This window comes from Sphaeramia orbicularis, chromosome 12 (genome assembly GCF_902148855.1).
Source record: "Sphaeramia orbicularis chromosome 12, fSphaOr1.1, whole genome shotgun sequence".
In the NCBI taxonomy this organism is placed as follows: domain Eukaryota; kingdom Metazoa; phylum Chordata; class Actinopteri; order Kurtiformes; family Apogonidae; genus Sphaeramia; species Sphaeramia orbicularis.
Genome location: NC_043968.1, coordinates 26,674,341 through 26,690,673, shown reverse-complemented (window position 1 = coordinate 26,690,673; position 16,333 = coordinate 26,674,341). Strand labels below are relative to the sequence as shown.

Genomic DNA, 16,333 nt, shown 5'->3' with positions numbered 1-16,333 from the left:
TGAGGTTAAAGGTCAGAGGTATGAAGGAGAGGAACGGAGGAGGAAGGAACAACAAAGCGGTGTAAAGCTATCCATGGCTTCTTGTTGGACATAATATATGACTGGTTAGGGGCTTTGGACAGCACAAGGGCGGTATGTCAACAGAAGGTGTTTTTGGGTGCGAGTATAAGTGCGTATGTGTGCCACAGAGTTGTAAAACCAGAGTTGACTTGTTTTCCTGGGCACCGTAGACCTTATCCATCACAGCCTTTATTGCTTTATTGATATAAAAACTAAATCTGGCTGAGGAAAGATCTGTAAACAGGCAACATGTGGGGGCAAAATAAATGCAGAAATGGAAGCGCGATCAAAACGTGCGCTGAAATATGGGTGAATTCAGGAAACGTTCAGAAGCTATCAAGTCTACGAGTGAATGTGTGTGAGAAAGGGAGAGGAGAAAAAAATACAAGAGTGTGTCTGGTCTGTGTTTACCCTGCAGTCAGCCAACCTCCTGCTCACATTTAGCATGGCCTGACCTTTGACCCCTCAGATCCTGACATACCAGCTCCATTACACACACACACACACACACACACACATCAAGAATTACATACACACAAACAGACTTCCACGCAAGGCCTAAATCATTCAACAGGATGTAGTTAGAGAGAGGCACACTAAGGCACAATCAGTATGAGTGTGTGCTAATGTCTGGTCATATGTACCAATGTTTGCCTACATGCGTTCATTGTGTGTGTGTGTGTGTGTCTGTATGTGTGTGTGTGTGTGTGTGTGTGGAGCAGCACAATCCCCCATTGTTCCTCAGCTGCTACCTTTAACAGAGCCACATTCCTGCGCCAGTCAAACCAGATGAGGAAGAGAGAAGGAGAGAAAAAGGGAGAGAGGGTGGTGGTGGTGGTGGTGGTAGTGGGGGGGTGTTGGATGAAAGGAGGACTGAGACGATGGAGGGACGGAGGGAGAAAAAGCAACGAGCCACGGCTGCTGACCTGCCCTCTGACCGCTCAGGAAGGTGAGGGCCATCCATTTGTCCTCTCGGTTGGTAGCCCCCCCCAACTCCATCACCCTCCCGCACCCTCCCCCTCCCTCGACTTCCCCCCGCACTCTATCCATCCGCCAACAATGAACAATAAAGGCAACTGTCGGGAGCACTGGCCGCTGGAAAAATAAACACGCCGCTGTCCTAACTCACAGACCCACCTTTGTAGAGCCAGAAAGAGTGAAACGTGTGTGTGTGTGTGTGTGTGTGTGTGTGTGTGTGTGTGTGTGTGTGTGTGTGTGTGTAGCTGCTGCTGACCAAGACAAGAAAGAGCCTTGTGTTAAAAACGTTGGCCTGTTCAAATGGGGGTGAAAGGGTGGGGAGGAAGAGGGCAAGGGGGTGAAGTGAGAGGGGAGAAAAAAAAAAGGATAAGGGGGGGGGGGTTGTAAAGGTGAAGCGATGGATCAAAGGGGTCTTTTTTTTGTAGGGGTTTCTTGTTAGGGTTAATGCTCCTCCTCACACATACACACTTACACAAACACAGTAAAAAGGGGTGTATTTCTGCCCTAGTGTATAGAAGTGTGTATTGAGGTGGAGGGACATTCCTTTAGGTGTGAGTCGGGTCGTACAAACATAAGACACTGGCCTATTCTTTGCCTTCAAGCTCCTTTCACTCTACCCCCTCCTCCAAAAAAAAGAACTTTCCGTACAAGAACTAAAAGAAACCAACAAGTGAAATTTAGAAAGTTTCTTATGTGGACATGATTTGCCTCGTCTTTCCTGTTTAGACCTTCAGAATTTCTGTGGTCACCCCATAAATCAGCCTGCGTCGGCTTGTTTCCTCAGCTGCTGCGAGGCAGGCAGGTGGATCAATAACTGGTTTCCTCCATTGGTTTACACACATTCCTCCTTAGGCAGATTGCTGGAGTCTGTGCTTACCTACAAACCCACTGAACCAACACCGACTCTCTCTTTCTTGCAAGCAGACACAAACACACACGCACGGCGTAATTAACCAATTTGTAACAATGTAATACTTGTCACAGCGTTCACGGCGCTAATTAATGACCCCGGCTGCATTGATAACTCCCTCCGGTAAAGAGGGAGGAGTGGAGATGAGATGCCCGAGTAGGAAGGAAAAGGAGAAGGGGGAAGAAAAGAAATGTAAGGATAAGTTCCAGGCACTAGACATGGGAGAGGAATGAAGAGCGAAAGGAAGACTATTGATTGAGGAAAAGAGGGAAACCAGACACACCAGTACATGGCTCTATGGGGGGTATTAAGTGTATTAAGTTAAATGTATTAAGTATTTTAAGAATCACATTTACATGGGCATCATAACCCAGTTATTGTAAATAATGACATTACGGTAATAGTTTTAGGGCTTGCATTAACCTGATTTTCTGCATAACTTTGAATTTGTTTGTTCTGTCATTTTAATTGGCTGTAATGGTAGCTGAAACCGAGTCAAATGAGCACCACTAATTGACCACACACATTCCACCACGTTCCTTTTTTTACTCTTTACCTTTTACTGGGGTTATGCCATTGTGTAAGGTGGTGAACTCCTTAACTCTTTCTGTGAGATTTCATTCATTCATGCCCAAATCCATGTACAAAAGCTATAGGCTGTATGCAAACGCAATAACTTTATTTGATCATTTAGATTATGTGTGCATCAAATTACAGTTACTGAAAAAAATCTCAAATATATCCACTTAGTATCATTATAAATAGGGTATTAAAAGTTTTATTTCTCTTAATGAGAACACAGTTGTTCATATTATACATGTGAAACTGCTGTCAGAGAGAATCACTTTCTCTTGTCTAATAACTGCATAACAGATCAAATGTTAATAACACTATGCTGTGGGGACATAGTGTCATTACTGTAGGTGTTGTGTGTTGCTATTGAACCGCATGGGGCCTTTTATCATTTTTGTTCTCAATAAGGCTGACGGAGCAGGAGGCGATGGCTCAAAATCACTTTGTTCCCTTGAAAAAGCTCTTCAATGGAATTCGATGTGGGAAAAATCAAGCACATGCTCATGAAAACACACCGTTATATAAGCACTGTCTCAAACACACACACCTCTCTTGTACAGTGCATGTACTTCTGCTGCACACACAGACACATGTACTCGTACATACTCCTGATATTGCTCCCCAGCTGTTGGTGTGTGGTGAGCCAAGCGGGACGCCCCTACACAGAAATGTCAGCACGGCAGGGAGCTGGGAAAAGGGGGTTTGATCAATTGAGCCCCCCTCTTGACGGCCATGCCGCTCCGTGAGGCACTTTGATTACATATTGCTTTGCTTCCTAATGAAGCTCAATTACTGTGAGGAGAACGGCGGCTTTGCCTGGAGTTACAGGGAATAATAACCGGTCTCTTTCACCTCTTTCTGTTCCTCACATCTTTACATCGCTTTCTCTTTTCTCTCTGGTTGATCCTTGCTCCTACACAGCGCTGTGCTTGCTGCCCTCCGTCTGGTCTGTGTGTTGTTCTTACATGTTCAACAGGATGAAAAGGCTGATTATGCAGGGTTTAATATGGAGCTTGATGGACCAGCTGATTGACTAAGCAGAGATATTACTGACTTTTAGCGTGTTGGTCATACACCAAACACAGCGGACAGCTTGGTTGACTTCTGTTAGTTTCCAGTTTAATTGAATTCAGCAGATTTTAGTTTATTTTATCCCATTTCTAACGTTTGTGACACTATTGACACTACTTTTTGCTCAATGCAAGTGTTTTGTTTTTTTTTTTACATTTTTTTTTACACACTACAGTTTGACATTTGACTTCATTTTTCATTTGTGCAGTAGCATCAGCTTTAGCCATGACATGACAAACTCCATTGGTTTCACAAAACATATTATTCCTGATGTTACTGCTAATGAAATGCGCTAATGATGAAAAACAAAAGTCTTTTCATGTTTAATCACTTCTGTGGTATGTCTTTTGCATAATTTGATTAAGCTTTTGAATGTCAGGGTTTTTTTTGCCACACATTTTCCCATTGCACTTGACAATGTAATACACGTGCCTTGTTTTCACTTGGTCATTACATTTTGCAGTTTGCTTGTGCCATAATCATCAATGCAGATGATAATCTACTGATTACCTGATGCCGCATCCAGATTTCATGACTTTTAGGCAAAAGCAATTGTCTTTAATGATGGCTGAGTGGGTTTATGGATGTGGATGTCACTCGATGGACAGCAGAAGTGTGCAAATCTCTGCATTTCGCCAGGTAGTTTCAATGGTGTAATTAATCTCACACCCAAGTTTACATACCTTTAATCTCTCCGATGTGCCCTGAGCCCATGGCCAAAAGTTTATCCTTCCAGTCCTTTGACAACAAGCCTCGCAATGCTGGGGGCCTCTGTTTTGGGGCAGGGGATGCGAGGAAGAGGGAAGAGAGAGAGAAGATGAGAGAGGAGCCAGCAGAGCGAGGAGAAAGAGAGGGAGAAGAGAGAGAGAGAAAAAGAGAGAGAGAGGGATTCAGCTGGCTGGCCAACATGACAATAAAGCTCATTTAAAGTCCATTTGCTGTAATAAAGGCAGCGGCAGCTCAGTCTAATGGCCACATCAGCAGGAGAGAGAGAGAGGGAGAGAGGGAGAGAGAGAAAGGTAGAAGGAGAGAGGCTGATAATAGAACGAGAGGAAATCTGAACAACAAAAACAACGGAGCAAAAGGGAAAGAGCGAGAGAGGCAACACAAGATAAAGAGAGAGACAAGTGGAGGAGAGAGGGAGAGAAAGAGCGAGGCTTTTTCCCTCTCACCTGCTGCTAGAGAATCATTAGCCCTGTGGGCCCTGAGACAAAGAGGGCCTTAATGCACCCGCCACAATGGACACATTATCAGCTAGTGCTTTGTTTTCAACACACACTCGGCAGACCCTTACACACAAACCGACGCACCAACACACATGAACACACACATCTGCAGAATCACTAATTACAATCTCAACCAGGAACATGGTCAGATTCGCACAAGGATGTACTCGCAGAGACACACAGTGGGAGGGATGAAAATGTCACACATGAGAGCATACACATGCTGAGATTCAGTAAATGTGTGCACACACGTACCCTGATGAAAACTTGCACACAGACACACATGTACACAACATGTTTCCATTAACTTGGACTGTTGTTGATATGGACAAAAGAAATGAGTGAAATGACCAGAAAAAGGAAGAAAGTGTGAGGTAAGAGGGTGAGGCGTTGCAGAGGCATACAGGGAGAAAGCATTCATTCTATTTACTGGGAGCCATCTGCACTTGGGATGCAAGTCCTTAGTAAGGAAAGAGGTTTTACACTTGGAGTGGGGAGATTAACCCTATCAGCCAACACAAACACACACACACACGCACACACACACACTTGAATGCACAAACACCCACACGCATGCACAGCACATACACTTGAGTGCGCTTACATGTATAGCTGCACACAGATGTATACACACTGGCAACTGCTGACGGCTGTCGAAAAGTTTGTTTGTCCCCGGATTATTTTTTTTTTCCATGAACTAAAGTGACAAGACTGATTTAAGGAGAAAAAGTCTTAATCTCACTGGTATGAGACAGCTTGCCTGCACAAACAAACTCACACACTGGCATGCACACACACTGAGACACAAACACTGATGCTTTCCATAGACAGAGATGTCCGGTGTGTCGAGTAGCTGTGCGTAAAAGAACCAAAACAGCTTAGCTCTTTTTCTTCACTAAGTGAGACATGAGTACACATGCCTGCTACACACAACAACAAATCAAAGTACTTTTTTTCCCCATCATGCTAACACACAAAGCAGTACTTTGCCTAAACTTCTTTCTTTCCTCTTCATTTTCTGTTCTATGATGGACTCAGTGTAGGGAGATGAGGATGAGAAATGGAACCACCTGGAGATTTTCAGGAGTGAAAATAACATGCATACATGTGATGTGATCACACACAATAAAGGATGCACAGTTGAATGTTGAACCATTTAAGCTGTTCTTACACACACACACACACACACACACACACACACACACACACACACACACACACTTAAAGCAATGCGGTGTGTCCTCCATACTGTCCCTGACTTTGAGAGTGTGTGTACATGTTTGTGTGTCCGAGTATTACAACCTCCCCAGAGGCCTGAATCAGGTCTTTCCTCTGACTTTAGGGCTAGAGCATCACGCTTCACTGATTACAAAGGGCACACAATCACAAACACACATGAAAAGCAAAGGATCATTACTGAACTTCAATATAGTACACCTTTCACCCTTTCTCAGCCCGTACTCTTGCCTTTTCAAATCCCTCCGCCGTCCTTGGACTTTGGTTGGTCTGTCCTTGCATTTCAACGCTGCCACTCAGCCAGTTTGTCAGCAACCAAGTTTCAGCTCTGTGTCCCTGATGTGTACTATTGCTATCTGCTATCTGTCAGAAGTCACTGTAGCCTTGAGGGAATAGGCCAGAGGAGCTTGACCAGAGGGATGAAGGTAAGGGAACAAAGAGCAGAATTAAGATAGTCTGCTACAAAAAGACAAAGGAGGGAAAGAAACAGACATAGAGGAAAAAAAAGAGTGTTTTTTTCTCTGTGACAGCTGTCTTACCATCACCCCAACAGGTGCTATTAGCCCCTGGCACTCCCTCTCTCTCTCAGTCTCTCACTCTCATCTCTCCCTCCAGCCCCCTCTCCCTCAACAATGACAGAGGCTTTTAAGCCAAAGAGCTTTGACAAGTGAGAGGGAACAACAAATGGCAGTGTCGCCTGTTCTCTTTCCATTGCACTCCCTCTCTGTCTCCATCTCCTAGTTATTATTTTTATTTATTAACAGGGCTGCAGCCATTGTCCCCAGTGACAGGCTGGGGCCACTTTAACTATTAATAAAAGCCAAGAGGCTCTTTTATTGTGCAGTGGATGGCAAAATGGTAGGAAATGGGCAGGAGGAGAGGAGAAAAGAAGAGAAGGAGAAGAGAAGAAGAGGAGCTGTAGCTTTTAGTGAGATGTTGATTGATGTGGTGTACACTATGAAAAATGAACCCGCTCTGTCACCAATGATAAACTACAAATGATCCACAGACACAGAGGGCAATGACACAAGCATCCGCACACGAACTTTAAATCAATTAAGAAATGCATGTTACTTAAAAGGTTTGTGTGGCCGTTCTAAAATGTACATTTTCCAGCCACTGTGACCTCAGAAAAATATCACTACCACAGTCATACATGAGCCTCCTGCTTGTTAGGGCATAACTGAAGTCAGTCCACACATAATGCCAAGTGTGTTTTTTTTTTCTTGTTTTCATCTTAATATATGATTATAAAATACAATACTAATTCTCTTTTCCACTTCCACAACAATAACATCGTTCCCAGTACAAATAAAGGCTCAAAAACTCTTTCCAATTATCTCATTCAAGGATTTATTTGTTTCACTCCAATACTTGGAAATGCATCAGATGTGTGTTTTTTGTTCTGTAGTAATACAGGAGTTTTCATGAAATTAGCTTGACAGTTGATGGAAACTAAACTAGCATCTCCTCCTAGTTATGGCCAAAATCATATGAAAGAGGACAGACAGCACAACAATTTCCATGAAAATCTGGGAAGCTACTCCCTGTTCTTGGACGTATGGATGCAGATTGCGTGTGTTCACGTACATGTGTATTCTGTGAGGTAAGCGAGTTGAGCTGAATGCCCACGCAGGGGTGTGGGCTACATATTTGCAGGGTTGGGTTTTGTGAGCTGAGGGCAGAGGTGGGATGCTGGGCTCCCCCTCGACAAAATACAGAGAAACAGTGGAGGAACAGCAAGGGGAAACTGAATGTGCCTACCAGTTCACTTAAACTATATAACTTTTTAAGCGTATTTAGTTTTAAAAGCCCTGGAAATTACAGAAGAATTAATAAAATGTTCTGTGGCTTTGAGTGCAGTCTGTCATGCATGGTCCCATGATGCAACAGTGAGATCTAATGGGGCGAAACCTTGACTGTCAGGTGCACTGTACATATGACTATATATATTGCGAATGGATTTCTTTTATGTGAAAACACATTAATTCATCTAAGGTGACGTTCCGATTCTGATCCTGCACCGCTGAGAGGGATTCTGGGAAAAGCAGAGGGGGGAAAACGCTCAACAATACTCTGGAATCGTCGGCTATTATTTTGGCTCATTGGCTCAAACGGAGTCAAGCTGCTGCCCTGCAGCCGAGCCAAAACAACCCCGTCCACCTGCCGAGAGAGGGAGAGAGACGGAGAGACAAACAGCGTGTGCATGTGTGTGTTTGTGTGTCACAGCGAACCCCCATCCGGCTTTTGGATCCACAGTGAGCTTTTGGTTCAGAAGCTGCTGGATAGAGAGAGAGAGGGAGATGGGAGGAGATTCAGCCTCCGTCCAGCTCGCTCAGACCAACCTCACAAAACAATACCATTTCTCTCTCTCTCTCCCTCTTTTTCTCTCACTCACTTTCTATTTTTCACTCAGACGTTTTGCCCTGAGTCACCACAAGCGGCCAGCTCTATTTTTCCTATTATCTCATATTTGTGAAGCCTGGAGACCTTTAGAGGAAAAGGGAGGGAGGGATGGTGAGGAGGAGGAGGAGGGGGGGTGTGTGGAAAGAGAGAGAGAGAGAGAGAGAGAGAGAGAAAGAGGAGGAGGAAAAGAGCGAGAGAGAGAGAGGGAGAGCCTGGGCCCTCGGGTGCACAACAAAGGGGCCTCTGTGCCAGCGCCAGGCCCAGCCGGGCTCAGGAGAGGGTGGAGGATGAAGGAGGAGAACGAAGACGAGGAGGAGGAGGAGGGCCCACAGGAAAGGGCCCTGGCTTGGGGACCTCATATCCCGAAAAAACAGGCTCCACATTGACTTGGGCCTTGGCAGCCATAGGGAGGATCCAACTACTCCCCCCCTTCCTTCTCCATTCTCCTCCTCCTCTCTCCAAACTGAGCAGGGGTCAACATTGAATAAGCAGTTATACAGGCACTGGTGGAGTTTGTCTAAGTCTGCCACCCCGAACACTGAAGTACTGAGATGGAAGGAAGGAGTAACACTGAGACAGTGAGAAGCCGAGATGAGTGGTGACTTCTGTGGTGAAAACACATGAGCAGGCAGCCATCACTGACACAGAAAGAATTCAGGAAGTGTATGTATCCATGTGACCTAAAGATTAGATTATAACCTTATGGTTAGACCCAAATCTGTCTTGTAAAGTGCCTAATAAGGTTATCTAAACTAAATTAGACATCTGAACAGATTTGGATAACTTATAAATTAATTCTTAATAAATAAAAACAAAGAATTCAGAACCTGATAAATTTCCAAATCCAACTTGGATGAATTACTTATTACATGGAATCTTTGCAATCTTGCAAAGAATAAGAGAAAAAAAAAAAAAAAAAAAAAAAAAAAAACTGAGTGTGCAAACACATTTACACAAAGTAGAAGACTTCATAAAAACAGTTTATGTGTGTTTGATCCTGTATTAAACTTTCCTGGTTCTGCAATCCCATTACTTAGACATTGTTTTTGGATACTTACTATACTTACAAACCAGTAATCTTTTGAAGGAATTAATAGGAAAATGTGATGTTTTATTTAAATAATAGGAGGTAACTTAAGTGTTTAATGATACAACATTAGCAGACTGGGTCTTCTGTGTTCAAAGAAACTTCAGAGATGCAGAATTTGGAATACATGTTCTCACTTATTTACACCCTCTTGATACTGCAGCTTTTGCTTTTCAGACCAGCTATTCCCCTTGCATTGACGGAGCCAACATACTCCATTACGAAATGATGATGTTGATATTTTGATGATCAATTCATGTCTGGTTGAGCTGGGCCATGTGTCTGGACACATTTTCATCGATTCCTTCTAAAGACGTTCCAATCGTTCCAAAGCAAAGGGGGCTGTGCCAAGATTACGGGCAGTCTCTTTATAAAAAAAAAAAACAAAAAAACAAAAAAAAAAACAGGGCAGTATACTGCGGCTTGAGAGAGGAGACTGAGATAGAGAAGGAGATGTATCAAAAAGCTTTTTGTCCAAGCCCACCTCGCACCACCACCTCCGCAAGGTTAGCTGCTAAAAGTACCAATTACTGGCTTGTTGTTGGGGAGAACAGCGCTTGGCAACAGTTGCCGCGGTGGCCGGGCCTCTGTGTAAACACAAAAATCCCTCTCCTCCTCCTCATCCTTCTCCTCCTCCTTACATTCTATCCCCCTCCCAGTGCTCCCTGTCTCCCAGTGAAGCAGAGGATCGCAGCGACTGAAACAGTGGACGTGTGTGTGTTACACTCAGTCCCTGGTAGGTCTCCATGTCCACAGTGACTTTTCATTCAGAAGCTGCTCCAACTTTAGTTATTAATAAACGCCCAGACCACTAGACAGGCTGGGGGGACACTAACATGCACACACACTAATATAGGCAAACAAAGTATTTGGCACACACTCTGGCGACATGACATCCACTTGGGTAATGGGACTGTTATTCACCTTGCAAAGTTAGTTAAGTTTATGGGTTTATCAGCAAGAGACATATGGTCCTCCCCTAAAGTACTGTGACAGTCAGCGACACGTTTCTAAACACATTTTGGGGTGACACACCTGTTACAGGAAATTGCATACACTCAGAATATCAGCTGCCAAAACACTTAAAAACCAAATAGGGAGAGAGCCTTATTTTTGACTATTCGAAGAGAGATGTAGTTTCAGAGATAAGCCAAAAAAAAGACAAATAAGTTGGTTTTTTTATGTTCTCGTGTATAAAAGTGGCAAGTCTGCTGTTAGAGAGAGAGAAAAAAATATGGGGTTTAAACTCAGACTAAACAACAGATGTATTGGGGTATTTTTCAATCTAATATTAGGTATTTGGGATAATATGGATGTATAGCAACATGTTTCCATTAAATGAGATCTTCTAAGAATAGGCCACAGCACATAAAGTGAATATTTACAAGGGTGTCAGTCAACAATTTAATAAATTGAAAATCCATTTATCTGAATACAGAGTTCTGCCCTTCACTCCACTGCCTTTCCCTAACAGATGGTGTTGTGGGTGCTTATGTCCAATTTGATTTGAACCAAACCCTCAGCCAATTTTTACACTGGCATGAAATCTCAGCAAGCCAGATCCACACACTGGCAGTCAGAAATAGCAGCGGAGAGGGCGCGACATTGTGAAAGAACGATGAAGGGCAAAATCTGGAGCGACATTCGAGAAAGTCGCAGAAAAACTTTCCTTGTTGTTTCATTTGCTTGTGTTTTTTCCCCCTCCTCTGCATGTTGTTTTTGTGCCGAGCTGGAGAAATTAGCGATGGTATCTTAACGCTGTTTTTTTTTCCCTTTTTTTTTTTTTTTTGCAGGAGACAGAGAGCGTTCCTTTCACACACACAGAAACACACCATTTTCCCAATTGCCTCTGTGACCTCCATTATCATTAAATGGTGTTTGATAGCATCTAGACATTTGAATCCACTGTGGACTAATTCAGCTTGGCCCCTGATAGCTGCTGCCACTGCACCTTATTAGGGACAAGCTATAGGACCGAACACAGATCCCATTTTCATTTTACTGCCTCATACTTTCAGGGTGAACAGACCAAGTGTCACCTGTGGTACTGATAACCACCGAATGCTTCCTGTTAATTGCCTCGTTCACAAATGAGGCCTCATGAAAGCCTTTTGAATAGATAATACAGGTTCATCTGCAACAATGTGCCACGATGTATGTAAAATGCAATCAATAAAACCAACTAAAGAAAGGACAGCATCTTTTCTGCTTATGTGAATGAATTGCTATTTTCTTATATATTTATTGCTTTACTGCTAACGTTATTGATTGCTGTTTGTCTCCAGAGTAAATAAGTTTTCTCCAAAGACCAACAATAAAAATAAAATTTGAGCAGCGAATCAAAACAACTGTCTCACATCTATTTCATTAATTCAACCAATCAGATAACGTTCCCTCGGAAACAAAACAAAACAAAACACAAAAAGTGAGTTTGCGCTCTCAGACTGATGTGAGGAGAGAGTTAAATAGTCATGGCCGGCACTCTTTTAATGTACGCACGTCTCCCCCCATCAAAAGCATCCTGTTAAAGTAGGCCAAGGCATGTGTATTGGTGTGTATCTGTGTGTGTGTGTGTGTGTGTGTGTGTGTGTGTGTGTGTGTGTGTGTGTCGTACACAGTGGCTCAGGCTGCTGTAATGGAAAATGACACTTGCAATCTGTCTCGTGGCAATAACCCCTCTTCAGTGCTCTTGTCTCTGCTCCACACACACATACATACATATACACACACACACACACGCGTACATGCACACACACATGCACACACTCAATGTCTCTGTCACTGCATGCAGCCCCCGGGCCGTCCTTGTCACTGCACAGCTTTATTGCATCACTTTAACGTGACAACAAAAGAAGACATTGTGTATTGGGCCTGCTGTGTATAGGAGGGGAATGGACCCACGCATTAACTACGAGAGAGACAGGCAGAGAGCGCACACACACACGCATACAGACTGCAGACTTGCGAGTCGTGACATTTTTCGTCTGCTTGTCAAAGCAATGACAGAGAGACAGACAGAACAGCAAGACACTCCTGACATCCTAATGCTGCTTTGCATGTTGGAAGCCTATTCAAACAGGGCTGAGCTGTGACTTTAACCTCCCCTGCGTCTATGTGTGTGTGTGTGTTTGTGCATGTAAGACTGATGGGTAAAGACTGTTATTTCTGATGCTATCATAGTTTTGGCCCTGTGTTGGCTGTTTGATTGACAGTTGGCTTGGCTTTAGAGTGGATGTGCTTTGCCGGACGATGGAGGCGGGACCCGCCTATTCCAGTTAACGTGGATGCTGTTGACAAGCGCAAACAGACGTAGACACACACAAATGCACACGCACACACTTCTCCCTCTGTTTACTTGTCTGTTTAAGTCTTGATATCCATCTCTGTCCTTTTTGTCTTCCTTTTCTATGTGTGAATGTTTGTTCCATCTGCGCGTCGATCGGCCTGAGACAGAGTATGTTGTAAAGTCTTAAGAATAGGCCACATTGTCCTGTGTGCTGCTCAAAGATAGGGCGACAGACATGTGAGAACCATTAGACCAATGGCAACAACAGTCCAAACAGCACTGGAATGCTCTGCTGACTAGCATGTGTGTGTTTGTGTGTGTGTGTTAGTGCCTGTGAGTGTTTGTGTGCCTGACCTGTTGGAGCCTTACAAGTCACTGCGCTCCAATTATTCGCTCACGTCGACATCTCTGCCTGTAAATCTTTTCCTACTCCCCAGTTTTCCTGGCAAGATCACTTTGGCTTTCGGCAAAGAAAGTTTGATTGGTAGATGAGATCTGCGTCGTCAATAACAGCTAATGCTCCTAGTTAGGTCACATTTAGATCATTTGGCCATCTGTGGCTAACAGTGATGAAGGATAGAGCTCACACATACTAAATGACAATAACAAACTTGATGAAAGTACATACCATACTCTTGGACTCAGTTCCAACTTGTACATACATGAATGAAAAATCAGATAAAAGCAGACACAACATTGGATTACACAGGCTTAATATGTTTGGTTTTGTTTTTGTTTTTTTTCAAAACCAAACATAGATCTAGCGTGAACATTTGTCATTTAATACAGTGACTGATAAGTGAGAAGTAAAAGAAAAGGTTTAAAATGGTGCCATCTGGAGCTATAACAGCTCAAAACTGAATTCAGTCAATTTGACTGACATATTGGCTAGAACACTGAGTAAAACTTAACTGCTCACACAAACTATATTTAATAATATAACAAATTAGGGTGCTTATCAAATTGTGATTTAGCTTTTATTAAATCAATTTTAATCTATTCCATCATCTTTTCATCATAAAGGCTTAAATATATGAAATAAATACAATTATATCACTGAGGAAATGCTGAATGTTTCACAGATATAGCTCCTCATATCACAACATTCCTGTCGGTCTTTGACCCTCTTTTCTTGCTCCTCCCACCTTTCCAGACAAGACACCCATGACTCTTTGAGTGGACTAATTGTCTTAACAACATTTACAGTATCTCTGCACAGACAGGAAACTGCAATGGTGTATGATAACCTTTGCCATAACCCTGTTAGCCTTATTAAATAAACCAACAAAATGGTCAAGGAGAGTGTGATATAAACTGAACTGCAGTTTGGTTAAAGAGCTAGAAAAGGGCTGGTAATCTGGCGTCTGCCTGTGTTTTCACATAGTAAACTGATACGGGGGGCAGGGAGAGCCAGACAGAGGGCTCAATGTTAGAGAGTGTGTTGGGTGTGTGCGCTTTTGGGTGTAAGAGAGTGTCAGACAAACCGACATGACCTAACAAACAAGTGTCCAGTGTCTTAGCGTGGACAGCTCCTTGAACCAGCATCACAAGACTGTCTAGTGTGAAGCTTGCAAACAAACATGAGTAAATGAGTTCAATTTGAGAGGGAGAGAAAAAAGTGTGTTTGAAGGAGAGAAGAGAGACAGACAGACACCAAGATGGAGAGAGATAAAGATAGATCAAAAAGCTGCCAGAAGGAAAAGATGGACGGTCGAATGTTTCTCCCAAATGTGTGCGTATTAAATGGACTGAGACACTAGCATCGCCACTCAGAAGCCCACTACCCACACACACAGACACACAGGAAGCATGTTAACTCCACCCACATCTTAAGGAGCCTTAAATAGCACTGTTACACACCGCTTACACACTGCTGATCATTGATATTCATAGTTAATCATCATTTTACTCACAAATTTAAACAAGAAGAATTCACGTTCTAAATTTAAATGACTGTCAGGCGGAATAGGGCTGTGAGCGTAGGATGGGAGTCGGTGCCAAAAAAATGGTGACGCATGCAGATACAAACACACTTACAGATTGTGGATGTATAAGGTGAGGGTTTTATGGTAACACTTGAAAATGAGGCAGGGAGGTATGAAGAATGAAAAACAAACTCCTGAAAGGTGTGTTGTCTGTCTGTGGGCTGACGCTGCGGGCAGGGCAGGATGGATGTTTTGGAGAAAAGAGAGGAACAAGTGAGTGTGAGAGTAAGCAAGGAAAGGAGGGACAGAGGGAGGGTGAAGGTGGGGAGGTAGAAATCATGTGTTGCCTTAGGAATGGAGACTTTCTCCAACAGTAAACACAGTTACACGCCAGGCTAAAATAAACAGCTGTAGTTAAGATTTAGGGCCTGAATATGAAAGCTAGTCTATCGCTATTCATTAAATTCAAGATACTGTGATAAAATTTCAATCAATTGAAATGATTTTTGTTGGTATTTTTACAGGAAGGAGTTTACTTATTGCAAAAATCCCTTTTGATTTAATGCTGCACATTTCAGAATGAATACATGAATTTTAGTATATATACCATACCACGCAAACGTTATTTAAAAGTAGTCGTGCTCAGTTTTTTGCAGCAGTTTTTCATCTCAACATGATCCTTGTATCATCATAAGGGTTGTGTTTTAATGTTTTATCACATGCTGAGTACTCTCTACAATGGGTTAAGTATGTATACTTATGTAAAATGGTCTGGAACTCTGTCAGAGAGGACATTTAACTCATTTAGATTTCTTCAAATGCTCCAAATAACCCCAAAAGTCATTTAGATGACTTTGTAAAAAAAATGTGCCTTTTTGTTGTCTAGGTGAGTTTAAAGCATCTGTGACTTTGCATTACAGACCGCAGTGGTATCATGTCATAATCTCCCTTTTATACCCACTGACTGTGATATTTGGAAAAGCTACAGAAACACACACCTGGGTTACAGACAAGACTGGCGTACAGCAGCTGATTTGCTTTGTCGTATTACAATGAGCCAAGAGGCCTTGTGTTGATGTGTGTGAATGTGTGCACTGCACCCTGTGTGTGCACGCTTACATCCGAGTGTGCGTATGTTTGGATATTTGTGTGTGTGTGTATGTTTGTGTGTGTGTGTGTGTGTGTGTGTGTGTGTGGGTGACAGCTCCAGCCCAAAACTGACTGGCATCTGGCGGTGGCAGTTGTTTTAACAGCTGAGCTGACAGCATTAATCCGAACGCACCCAAATCAAAAGGAGACAACACCTGTTCACTGCTCCTGAGCCCAGCCGAGGAGGGGAGGGAGGGAGGCGAGGGAGAGAGGGGGGAGAGAAAGCCGGAGAGAGAAGTATGAATGGAGGCAGGGAGTGAAAGAGATGGAGGGGGAGTGATTAGAAGCAGGTGGAGAGAGTGACGGGGACAAAGGGGGGTAGGAGGAGAATGATGGAGGGAAGTGAGGATGGGGCAAAGATGGAAAGCAGGAGATGTGAGAGGGTTAGAAAAGAGGAGAGAGGAAGATGAGGCAGGGAAAATAAGG

General features: G+C 43.3%; 1 protein-coding gene across 1 annotated transcript in view; it reads right to left on the bottom strand.

Moving 5' to 3' along the window:
• sox5 (SRY-box transcription factor 5) overlaps positions 1-16,333 on the bottom strand; it is a 208,446-nt gene that overhangs the window by 38,165 nt on the left and 153,948 nt on the right.